Here is a 12,979-nt window from a genome sequence, read left to right on the forward strand (position 1 = left end):
AAGGTGCAAGGTATACAGTAAGCTTGAAGTGAAGCATCGGAATCTAAAACTAGACTCACAGGAGATGTTCAAATCATAGATAGTGAGAGTGTCAGTCCTGTTTTACTTAAGTCGCATTGTGCCTTTTGTATAAAAATTAGGATTGAATTACTGTGTTTCATCGTCAATAAGAAGGGCCAAGGGATACAGTAAAACTAAAGTGAAACATCGGAATCTGAAACTAGACTCACAGGAGAGGTTGAAATCATAGAATGTGAGGGTGTCAGTCCTCTTGCATTTATGTCGGCATTGTGCCTTTTGGATTAAATTCGGATGCAATTTCTGTGTTTCATCGTCACTAAGAAGGTCCAAGGGAAACAGTAAACCTGAAGTGAAGCGTCGGACACTAAAACTGGACTCACAGGATAGGTTCGAATAATAGAAAATTAGAGTGACAGTCCTCTTGTACTTAAGTCGGCATTGTTCCTTTTGTATTAAATTCAAATGCAATTTCTGTGTTTCATCGTCAATAAGAAGGTGCAAGGTATACAGTAAACCTGAAGTGAAGCATCGAAATCTAAAACTGGACTCACAGCAAGGGTTCAAATCATAGAAAATTAGAGTGTGAGTCCTCTTGTACTTAAGTCGGCATTGTGCTTTTTGTATTAATTTCAGATGGAATTTCTGTGTTTCATCGTCAATAAGAAGGTCCGAGGGATACGGTAAACCTGAAGTGAAGCATCGGAATCGAAAACAGGACTCACAGGACAGGTTCAAATCATAGAAAGTTATAGTGTCAATCCTCTTGTACTTAGGTCGGCATTGTGCCTTTTGTATTAAATTCGGATGCAATTTCTGTGTTTTATCGTCAACAAGAAGGTCCAAGGAATACAGCAAACCTGAAGTGAAGCATCGGAATCGAAAACTGGACTCACAGGAGAGGTTCAAATCATAGAAAGTTAGAGAGTCAGTCATTTTGTACTTAAGTCGGCATTGTGCCTTTTGTATTAAATTCGGACGCAATTTCCGTGTTTCTTCGTCAATAAGAAGGTCAAAGCGATACAGTAAACCTGAAGTGAACCATCGGAATCTAAAACTGGGCTCACAGGAAATTTCAAATCATAGAAAGTTAGAGTCTCAGTCCTCTTGTACTTAAGTCGGTATTGTGCCATTTGTATTAAATTCGGATGCAATTTCTGTGCATCATCGTCAATAAGAAGGTCAAAGGATACAGTAAAAATGAAGTGGAGCATCGGAATCTAAAACTGGACTCACAGGAGAGGTTCAATTCATAGAAAGTTAGAGTGACAGTCCTCTTGTACATAAGTCGGCATTGTGCCTTTTATATTAACTTCGGATGCAATTTCTGTGTTTCATCGTCAATAAGAAGGTCCATGGGATACTGTAAACCTGATGTGAAGCATCGGAATCTAAAACTGGACTCACAGGTGAGGTTCAAATCGTAGAAAGGTAAAGTGTCAGGTCTCTTGTACTTAAGTCGGCATTGTAATTTTTGTATTAAATCCAGATGCAATTTCTGTTTTTCACGTCAATAAGAAGGTCCAAGGGATACAGTAAACCTGAAGTGAAGCATCGGAATCTAAAACTGGACTCACTGTAGAGGTTCAAATCATAGAAAGTTAGAGTGTCAGTCCTCTTTTACTTAAGTCGGCATTGTGCCTTTTGTATTTAATTCGGATGCAATTTCTGTGTTTCATAGTCAATAAGAAGGTCCAAGGGATACAGTAAACCTGAAGTGAAGCATCGGAATCTAAAACTGGACTCACAGGAGTATTTCAAATCATAGAAAGTTAGATTGTCAGTCCTCTTGTACTTAAGTCGGCATTGTGCCTTTTGTATTAAATTCGGATGCAATTTCTGTGTTTCATCGTCAATAAGAAGGGACAAGGGATACAGTAAACCTGAAGTGAAGCATCGGAATCTAAAACTGGACTCACAGGAGAGGTTTTAAATCATAGAAAGAAAGAGTGCCAGTCCTCTTGTACTTAAGTCGGCTTTATGCCTTTTGTATTAAATTCGGATGCAATTTCTGTGTTTCATCGTCAATAAGAAGGTCCAAGGGATACAGTAAACCTGAAGTGAAGCATCGGAACCTAAAACTGTACTCACAAGAGAGGTTCAAATCATAGGAAGTGAGAGTGTCACTCCTCTTGTACTTAAGTCGTCATTGTGCCTTTTGTATTAAATTCGGATGCAATTTCTGTGTTTCATCGTCAATAAGGTGGTCCAAGGTATACAGTAAACCTGAAAAGAAGCATCGGAATGTAAAACTGGACTTACAGGAGGGGTTCAAACCATCGAAATTTAGAGTGTCAGTCTTCTTGTACTCAAGTCGTCATTGTGCCTTTTGTATTAAATTCGGATTTAAGTTCTGTGTTTCATCGTCAATGAGAAGGTCCAAGGGACACAGTAAACCTGAAGTGATGCATCGGAAACTAAAACTATACTCACAGGAGAGGTTCAAATCATAGAAGGTTAGAGTCTCAGTCCTCTAGTACTTAAGTCGGCATTGTGCCTTTTGGATTAAATTCGGATGCAATTTCTGTGTTTCTTCGTCAATAAGAAGGTCCAAGGGATACAGTCAACCTGAAGTGAAGCATCGGAATCTAAAACTGGACTCACAGGAGCGGTTCAAATCATAGAAAGTTAGAGTGTCAGTCCTCCTGTACTTAAGTCGGCATTGTGCTTTTGTATTAAAATCGGATGCAATTTCTGTGACTCATCGTCAATAAGAAGGTCCATGGGATACTGTAAACCTGATATGATGCATCGGAATCGGAAACTGGACTCACAGGAGAGGTTCAAATCATAGAAAGTTAGAGTGTCAGGCCTCTTTTACTTAGGTCGGCATTGTGCCTTTTGTATTAAATTCGGATGCAATTTCTGTGTTTTATCGTCAACAAGAAGGTCCAAGGAATACAGCAAACCTGAAGTGAAGCATCGGAATCGAAAACTGGACTCACAGGAGAGGTTCAAATCATAGAAAGTTAGAGAGTCAATCCTCCTGTAATTAAGTCGGCATTGTGCTTTTGTATTATCTCCAGATGCAATTTCTGTTTGTCATTGTCAATAAGAAGGTCCAAGGGATACAGTAAACCTGAAGTGAAGCATCGGAATCTAAAACTGGACTCACAGTAGAGGTTCAAATCATAGAGGGTTTGAGTGTCAGTCATTTTGTATATAAGTCGGCATTGTGCTTTTGTATTAAATTCGAATGCAACTTCTGTGTTTCATCGTCAATGAGAAGGTCCAAGGGACACAGTAAACCTGAAGTGATGCATCGGAAACTAAAACTATACTCACAGGAGAGGTTCAAATCATAGAAGGTTAGAGTCTCAGTCTTCTAGTACTTAAGTCGGCATTGTGCCTTTTGGATTAAATTCGGATGCAATTTCTGTGTTTCATCTTCACTAAGAAGGTCCAAGGGAAACAGTAAACCTGAAGTGAAGCATCGGACACTAAAACTGGACTCACAGGATAGGTTCGAATAATAGAAAATTAGAGTGACAGTCCTCTTGTACTTAAGTCGGCATTGTGCCTTTTGTATTAAATTCAAATGCAATTTCTGTGTTTCATCGTCAATAAGAAGGTGCAAGGTATACAGTAAACCTGAAGTGAAGCATCGAAATCTAAAACTGGACTCACAGCAAGGGTTCAAATCATAGAAAATTAGAGTGTGAGTCCTCTTGTACTTAAGTCGGCATTGTGCTTTTTGTATTAATTTCAGATGGAATTTCTGTGTTTCATCGTCAATAAGAAGGTCCGAGGGATACGGTAAACCTGAAGTGAAGCATCGGAATCGAAAACAGGACTCACAGGACAGGTTCAAATCATAGAAAGTTATAGTGTCAGTCCTCTTGTACTTAGGTCGGCATTGTGCCTTTTGTATTAAATTCGGATGCAATTTCTGTGTTTTATCGTCAACAAGAAGGTCCAAGGAATACAGCAAACCTGAAGTGAAGCATCGGAATCGAAAACTGGACTCACAGGAGAGGTTCAAATCATAGAAAGTTAGAGAGTCAGTCATTTTGTACTTAAGTCGGCATTGTGCCTTTTGTATTAAATTCGGATGCAATTTCTGCGTTTCATCGTCACTAAGAAGGTTCAAGGGATACAGTAAACCTGAAGTGAAGCATCGGAAACTAAAACTGGACTCACATGAGAGGTTGAAATCATAGAGAATTAGAGTGTCAGTCCTCTTGTACTTAAGTCGGCCTTGTGCTTTTGTATTAAATTCGGATGCAATTTCTGTGTTTCATCGTCAATAAGAAGGTCCAAGGGATACAGTAAACCTGAAGTGAAGCATCGGAATCTAAAACTGGACTCACAGGAGAGGTTCAAACCATAGAAAGTTAGAGTGTCAGTCCTCTTGTACTTAAGTCGGCATTGTGCCTTTTGTATTACATCCAGATGCAATTTCTGTTTTTCATTGTCAATAAGAAGGTCCAAGGGATACAGTAAACCTGAAGTGAAGCATCGGAATCTAAAACTGGACTCACAGTAGAGGTTCAAATCATAGAGGGTTAGAGTGTCAGTCATTTTGTACCTAAGTCGGCATTGCGCCTTTTGTGTTAAATTCGGATGCAATTTCTGCGTTTCATCGTCACTAAGAAAGTCAAAGGGATACAGTAAACCTGAAGTGAAGCATCGGAAACTAAAACTGGACTCTCATGAGAGGTTCAAATTATAGAAAATTAGAGTGTCAGTCCTCTTGTACTTAAGTCGGCATTGTGCTTATGTATTAAATTCGGATGCAATTTTTGTGTTTCATCGTCAAAAAGAAGGTGCAAGGTATAGTGTAAACCTGAAGTCAAGCATCGGAAACTAAAACTGGACTCACAGGAGAGGTTCAAATCGTAGAAAGATAGAGTGTCAGTCCTCTTACACTTAAGTCGGCATTGTGCATTTTTTATTAAATTCGGATGCAGTTTCTGTATTTTATCGTCAATAAGAAGGTCAGAGGGATACAGTAAACCTGAAGTGAAGCATGGGAATCTAAAACTGGACTCACAGGAGAGGTTCTAATCATAGAAAGTAAGAGAGTGTCAGTCTTCTTGTACTTAAGTCGGCATTGAGCCTTTTGAATTTAATTCCGATGTAATTTCTGTGTTTCATCGTCAATAACAAGGTGCAAGGTACACAGTAAACGTGAAGTGAAGCATCGGAATCTAAAACTGGACTCACAGGAGAGGTTCAAATCATAGAGAGTTAGAGTGTCATTCCTCTTGTAATTAGGTCCGCTTTGTGCCATTTGAATTTAATTCCGATGCAATTTCTGTGTTTCATCGTCAATAACAAGGGCAAGGTATACTGTAAACCTGAAGTGAAGCATCGGAATCTAAAACTGGACTCACGGGAGAGGTTCAAATCATAGAAAGTGAGAGTGTCAGTCCTCTTTTACTTAAGTCGGCATTGTGCCTTTTGTATTAAATTCGGATGCAATTTCTGTGTTTCATCGTCAATAAGAAGGTTCAAGGTATACAGTAAACCTGAAGTGAAGCATCGCAATCTAAAACTGGACTCATAGGAGAGGTTCAAATCGTAGAAAGTGAGAGTGTCAGTCCTCTTTTACTTAAGTCGGCACTGTGCCTTTTCTATTTAATTCGGATGCAATTTCTGTGTTTCATCGTCAATAGGATGGTCCAAGGGATACAGTAAACCTGACGTGAATCATCGGAATCTAAAACTGGACTCACAGGAGAGGTTCAAATCGTAGAAAGTGAGAGTGTCAGTCCTCTTATACTTAAGTCGGCACTGTGCCTTTTGTATTTAATTCGGATGAATTTTCTGTGTTTCATCGTCAATAGGATGGTCCAAGGGATACAGTAAACCTGAAGTCAAGCATCGGAATCTAAAACTGGACTCACAGGAGAGGTTCAAATCATAGAAAGTGAGAGTGCCAGTCCTCTTGTACTTAAGTCGGCATTGTGCCTTTTTTATTAAATTCGGAAGCAATTTCTGTGTTTCATCGTCATTAAGAAGGTGCAAGGTATACAGTAAACCTGAAGTGAAGCATCAGAATCTAAAACTGGACACAAAGGAGAGGTTCAAATCATAGAAAGGGAGAGTGTCAGTCCTCTTTTACTTAAGTCGGCATTGTGCCTTTTGTATTAAATTCGGATGCAATTTCTGTGTTTCATCGTCAATAAGAAGGTGCAAGGTATACAGTAAGCTTGAAGTGAAGCATCGGAATCTAAAACTAGACTCACAGGAGATGTTCAAATCATAGATAGTGAGAGTGTCAGTCCTGTTTTACTTAAGTCGCATTGTGCCTTTTGTATAAAAATTAGGATTGAATTACTGTGTTTCATCGTCAATAAGAAGGGCCAAGGGATACAGTAAAACTAAAGTGAAACATCGGAATCTGAAACTAGACTCACAGGAGAGGTTGAAATCATAGAATGTGAGGGTGTCAGTCCTCTTGCATTTATGTCGGCATTGTGCCTTTTGGATTAAATTCGGATGCAATTTCTGTGTTTCATCGTCACTAAGAAGGTCCAAGGGAAACAGTAAACCTGAAGTGAAGCGTCGGACACTAAAACTGGACTCACAGGATAGGTTCGAATAATAGAAAATTAGAGTGACAGTCCTCTTGTACTTAAGTCGGCATTGTTCCTTTTGTATTAAATTCAAATGCAATTTCTGTGTTTCATCGTCAATAAGAAGGTGCAAGGTATACAGTAAACCTGAAGTGAAGCATCGAAATCTAAAACTGGACTCACAGCAAGGGTTCAAATCATAGAAAATTAGAGTGTGAGTCCTCTTGTACTTAAGTCGGCATTGTGCTTTTTGTATTAATTTCAGATGGAATTTCTGTGTTTCATCGTCAATAAGAAGGTCCGAGGGATACGGTAAACCTGAAGTGAAGCATCGGAATCGAAAACAGGACTCACAGGACAGGTTCAAATCATAGAAAGTTATAGTGTCAATCCTCTTGTACTTAGGTCGGCATTGTGCCTTTTGTATTAAATTCGGATGCAATTTCTGTGTTTTATCGTCAACAAGAAGGTCCAAGGAATACAGCAAACCTGAAGTGAAGCATCGGAATCGAAAACTGGACTCACAGGAGAGGTTCAAATCATAGAAAGTTAGAGAGTCAGTCATTTTGTACTTAAGTCGGCATTGTGCCTTTTGTATTAAATTCGGATGCAATTTCTGCGTTTCATCGTCACTAAGAAGGTTCAAGGGATACAGTAAACCTGAAGTGAAGCATCGGAAACTAAAACTGGACTCACATGAGAGGTTCAAATCATAGAGAATTAGAGTGTCAGTCCTCTTGTACTTAAGTCGGCCTTGTGCTTTTGTATTAAATTCGGATGCAATTTCTGTGTTTCATCGTCAATAAGAAGGTCCAAGGGATACAGTAAACCTGAAGTGAAGCATCGGAATCTAAAACTGGACTCACAGGAGAGGTTCAAACCATAGAAAGTTAGAGTGTCAGTCCTCTTGTACTTAAGTCGGCATTGTGCCTTTTGTATTACCTCCAGATGCAATTTCTGTTTTTCATTGTCAATAAGAAGGTCCAAGGGATACAGTAAACCTGAAGTGAAGCATCGGAATCTAAAACTGGACTCACAGTAGAGGTTCAAATCATAGAGGGTTAGAGTGTCAGTCATTTTGTACCTAAGTCGGCATTGCGCCTTTTGTGTTAAATTCGGATCCAATTTCTGCGTTTCATCGTCACTAAGAAAGTCAAAGGGATACAGTAAACCTGAAGTGAAGCATCGGAAACTAAAACTGGACTCTCATGAGAGGTTCAAATTATAGAAAATTAGTGTGTCAGTCCTCTTGTACTTAAGTCGGCATTGTGCTTTTGTATTAAATTCGGATGCAATTTTTGTGTTTCATCGTCAAAAAGAAGGTGCAAGGTATACTGTAAACCTGAAGTCAAGCTTCGGAAACTAAAACTGGACTCACAGGAGAGGTTCAAATCGTAGAAAGATAGAGTGTCAGTCCTCTTACACTTAAGTCGGCATTGTGCATTTTTTATTAAATTCGGATGCAGTTTCTGTATTTTATCGTCAATAAGAAGGTCAGAGGGATACAGTAAACCTGAAGTGAAGCATGGGAATCTAAAACTGGACTCACAGGAGAGGTTCTAATCATAGAAAGTAAGAGAGTGTCAGTCTTCTTGTACTAAAGTCGGCATTGAGCCTTTTGAATTTAATTCCGATGTAATTTCTGTGTTTCATCGTCAATAACAAGGTGCAAGGTAAACAGTAAACGTGAAGTGAAGCATCGGAATCTAAAACTGGACTCACAGGAGAGGTTCAAATCATAGAGAGTTAGAGTGTCATTCCTCTTGTAATTAGGTCCGCTTTGTGCCATTTGAATTTAATTCCGATGCAATTTCTGTGTTTCATCGTCAATAACAAGGGCAAGGTATACTGTAAACCTGAAGTGAAGCATCGGAATCTAAAACTGGACTCACGGGAGAGGTTCAAATCATAGAAAGTGAGAGTGTCAGTCCTCTTTTACTAAAGTCGGCATTGTGCCTTTTGTATTAAATTCGGATGCAATTTCTGTGTTTCATCGTCAATAAGAAGGTTCAAGGTATACAGTAAACCTGAAGTGAAGCATCGCAATCTAAAACTGGACTCATAGGAGAGGTTCAAATCGTAGAAAGTGAGAGTGTCAGTCCCCTTTTACTTAAGTCGGCACTGTGCCTTTTCTATTTAATTCGGATGGAATTTCTGTGTTTCATCGTCAATAGGATGGTCCAAGGGATACAGTAAACCTGAAGTGAATCATCGGAATCTAAAACTGGACTCACAGGAGAGGTTCAAATCGTAGAAAGTGAGAGTGTCAGTCCTCTTTTACTTAAGTCGGCACTGTGCCTTTTGTATTTAATTCGGATGAATTTTCTGTGTTTCATCGTCAACAGGATGGTCCAAGGGATACAGGAAACCTGAAGTCAAGCATCGGAATCAAAAACTGGACTCACAGGAGAGGTTCAAATCATAGAAAGTGAGAGTGCCAGTCCTCTTGTACTTAAGTCGGCATTGTGCCTTTTTTATTAAATTCGGAAGCAATTTCTGTGTTTCATCGTCATTAAGATGGTGCAAGGTATACAGTAAACCTGAAGTGAAGCATCGGAATCTAAAACTGGACACAAAGGAGAGGTTCAAATCATAGAAAGAGAGAGTGTCAGTCCTCTTTTACTTAAGTCGGCATTGTGCCTTTTGTATTAAATTCGGATGCAATTTCTGTGTTTCATCGTCAATAAGAAGGTGCAAGGTATACAGTAAGCTTGAAGTGAAGCATCGGAATCTAAAACTAGACTCACAGGAGATGTTCAAATCATAGATAGTGAGAGTGTCAGTCCTGTTTTACTTAAGTCGCATTGTGCCTTTTGTATAAAAATTAGGATTGAATTACTGTGTTTCATCGTCAATAAGAAGGGCCAAGGGATACAGTAAAACTAAAGTGAAACATCGGAATCTGAAACTAGACTCACAGGAGAGGTTGAAATCATAGAATGTGAGGGTGTCAGTCCTCTTGCATTTATGTCGGCATTGTGCCTTTTGTATTAAATTCGGATGCAATTTCTGTGTTTCATCGTCAATAAGAAGGTCCAAGGGATAGAATAAACCTGAGGTGACGCATCGGAATCTACAACTGGACTCACAGGAGGGGTTCAAATCATAGAAAGTTAGAGGGTCAGTCCTCTTGTACTTAAGTCGGCATTGTGCCTTTTGTATTAAATTGGGATGCAATTTCTGTGTTTCATCGTCAATAAGAAGGTCCAAGGAATACAGTAAACCTGAAGTGAAGCATCGGAAACTAAAACTGGACTCACACGAGAGATTCAAATCTTAGAAAGTTACAGTGTCAGTCCTCATTTACTTAAGTCGGCATTCTGCATTTTGAATTTAAGTCCGATGCAATTTCTGTGATTCTTCGTCAATACGAAGGTGCTAGGAATAGAGTAAACCTGAAGTGAAGCATCGGAATCTAAAACTGGACTGACAGGAGAGATTCAAATCATAGAGAGTAGAGTGTCAGTCCTCATTTACTGAAGTCGGCATTGTACCATTTGTACTAAATTCGGATGCAATATCTGTGCTTCATGGTAAATAAGAAGGTCCAAGGTATCCAGTAAACCTGAAGTGAAGCATCGGAATCCAAAACTGGACTCACAGGAGTGGTTCAAACCATAGAAAGTGGGAGTGTCAGTCCTCTTTTACTTAATTCGGCATTGTGCTTTTTGTATTAAATTCTGATGCAATTTCTGTGTTTCATCGTCAATAAGAAGGTCCAAGAAGTACAGTAAACCTGAAGTGAAGCTTCGGAATCTAAAACTGGACTCAAAGGAGAAGTAGAAAGTGAGAGTGTCAGTCCCTTGTACTTAAGTCGGCATTGTGCCTTTTGTAATAAATTCGGATGTAATTTCTGTGTTTCATCGTCAACAAGAAGGTCCAAGGGATACAGTAAACCTGAAGTGAAGCATCGGAATCTAAAACTGGACTCACAGGGGAGGTTCAAATCATAGAAAGTGAGAGTGTCAGTCCTCTTGTACTGAAGTCGGCATTGTGCCTTTTGTATGAAATTGGGATGCAATTTCAGTGTTTCATCGCCAAAATGAAGGTTCAAGGTATACAGTAAACCTGAAGTGAAGCATCGGAATCTAAAACTGCACTCAAAGGAGAGGTTCAAGTCGTAGAAAGTGAGAGAGTCAGTCCCCTTGTACTTAAGTCGGCATTGTGCCTTTTGTATTAAATTCTGATGCAATTTCTGTGTTTCATCGTCAATAAGAAGGTCCAAGGGAAACAGTAAACCTGACGTGAAGCATCGGAATCTAAAACTGGACTCACAGGAGAGGTTCAAATCATAGAAAGTGAGAGTGTAGTCCTCTTTTACTTAATTCGGCATTGTGCTTTTTGTATTAAATTCGGATGCAATATCTTTGTTTCATCGTCAATAAGAAGGTCCAAGAAATACAGTAAACCCGAAGTGATGCTTTGGAATCTGAAACCGGACTCAAAGGAGAAGTAGAAAATGAGAGTGTCAGTCCTCTTCTACTTAAGTCGGCAATGTGCCTTTTGTATTAAATTCGGATGCAATTTCTGTGTTTCATGGTCAATAAGAAGGTCCAAGGTATACAGTAAACCAAATGTGAAGCATCGGAATCCAAAACTGGACTCACAGGAGAGGTTCAAAACATAGTAAGTGAGTGTGTCAGTCCTCTTTTACTTAATTCGGCATTGTGCTTTTCGTATTAAATTCGGATGCAATTTCTGTGTTTCATCATCAATAAGAAAGTCCAAGAAATACAGTAAACCTGAAGTGATGCTTCGGAATCTAAAACCGGACTCAAAGGAGAAGTAGAAAGTGAGAGTGTCAGTCCTCTTGTACTTAAGTCGGCATTGTGCCTTTTGTATTAAATTCGGATGCAATTTCTGTTTTTCATCGTCAATAAGATGGTGCAAGGTATACAGTAAACCTGAAGTGAACCATCGGAATCTAAAACTGGACTCACAGGAGAGGTTCAAATCATAGAAAGTTAGAGTGTCAGTCCTCTTGTACTTAAGTCGGCATTGTGACATTTGTATTAAGTTGGGACGCAATTTCTGTGTTTCATCGTTAATAAGAAGGTCCAAGGTATACAGTAAACCGGAAGTGAAGCATCGGAAACTACAACTGGACTCACAGGAGAGATTCAAATCTTAGAAAGTTACAGTGTCAGTCCTCTTGTACTTAAGTCGGCATTGTGCCTTTTGAATTTAAGTCCGATGCAATTTCTGTGTTTATCGTCAATAAGAAGGTGCAAGGTATACAGTAAACCTGAAATGAAGCATTGGAATCTAAAACGCGTCTCACAGGAGAGGTTCAAATCGTAGAAAGATAGAGTGTCAGTCCTCTTGTACTTAAGTCGGCATTGTGCATTTTATATTAAATTCGGATGCAGTTTCTGTATTTTATCGTCAATAAGAAGGTCAGAGGGATACAGTAAACCTGAAGTGAACCATGGGACTCTTAAACTGGACTCACAGGAGAGGTTCTAATCATAGAACGTTAGAGAGTGTCAGTCCTCTTGTACTTATGTCGGCATTGAGCCTTTTGAATCTAATTCCGATGCAATTTCTGTGTTTCGTCGTCAATAACAAGGTGCAAGGTATACAGTAAACCTGAAGTGAAGCATCGGAATCTAAAACTGGACTCACAGGAGAGGTTCAAATCATAGAAAGTTAGAGTGTCAGTCCTCCTGTACTTAAGTAGGCATTGTGCCTTTTGTATTAAATTCGTATGAAATTTCTGTGATTCATCGTCAGTAAGAAGGTTCAAGGGATACAGTAAACCTGATGTAAAGCTTCGGAATCTAAAACTGGACTCACAGGAGAGGTTCAAATCATAGAAAGTTAGAGTGTCAGTCCTCCTGTACTTAAGTCGGCATTGTGCCTTTTGTATTAAATTCGGATGAAAATTCTGTGATTCATCGTCAGTAAGAAGGTTCAAGGGATACAGTAAAGCTGATGTAAGGCTTCGGAATCTAAAACTGGACTCACAGGAGAGGTTCAAATCATAGAAAGTTAAAGTGTCAGTCCTCTTCTACTTAAGTCGGCATTGTGCCTTTTGAATTTAATTCTGATGCATTTCCTGTGCTTCATCCTCAGTAAGAAGGTCCAAGTTATACAGCAAACTTGAAGTGCAGCATCGGAATCTGAACCTGCTCTCAAAGGAGAGGTTCAAATCGTAGAAAGTGAGAGTGTCAGTCCTCTTTTACTTAATTCGGCATTGTGCTTTTCGTATTAAATTAGGATGCAATTTCTGAGTTTCATCGTCAATAACAAGGTGCAAGGTATACAGTAAACCTGATGTGAAGCATCGGAATCCAAAACTGGACTCACAGGAGAGGTTCAAATCATAGAAAATGAGAGTGTAGTCCTCTTTTACTTAATTCGGCATTGTGCTTTTTGTATTAAATTCGGATGCCATTTCTGTGTTTCATCGTCAATAACAAGGTCCAAGAAATACAGTA

Source organism: Schistocerca piceifrons, chromosome X, assembly GCF_021461385.2.
Source record: "Schistocerca piceifrons isolate TAMUIC-IGC-003096 chromosome X, iqSchPice1.1, whole genome shotgun sequence".
In the NCBI taxonomy this organism is placed as follows: Eukaryota; Metazoa; Arthropoda; class Insecta; order Orthoptera; family Acrididae; genus Schistocerca; species Schistocerca piceifrons.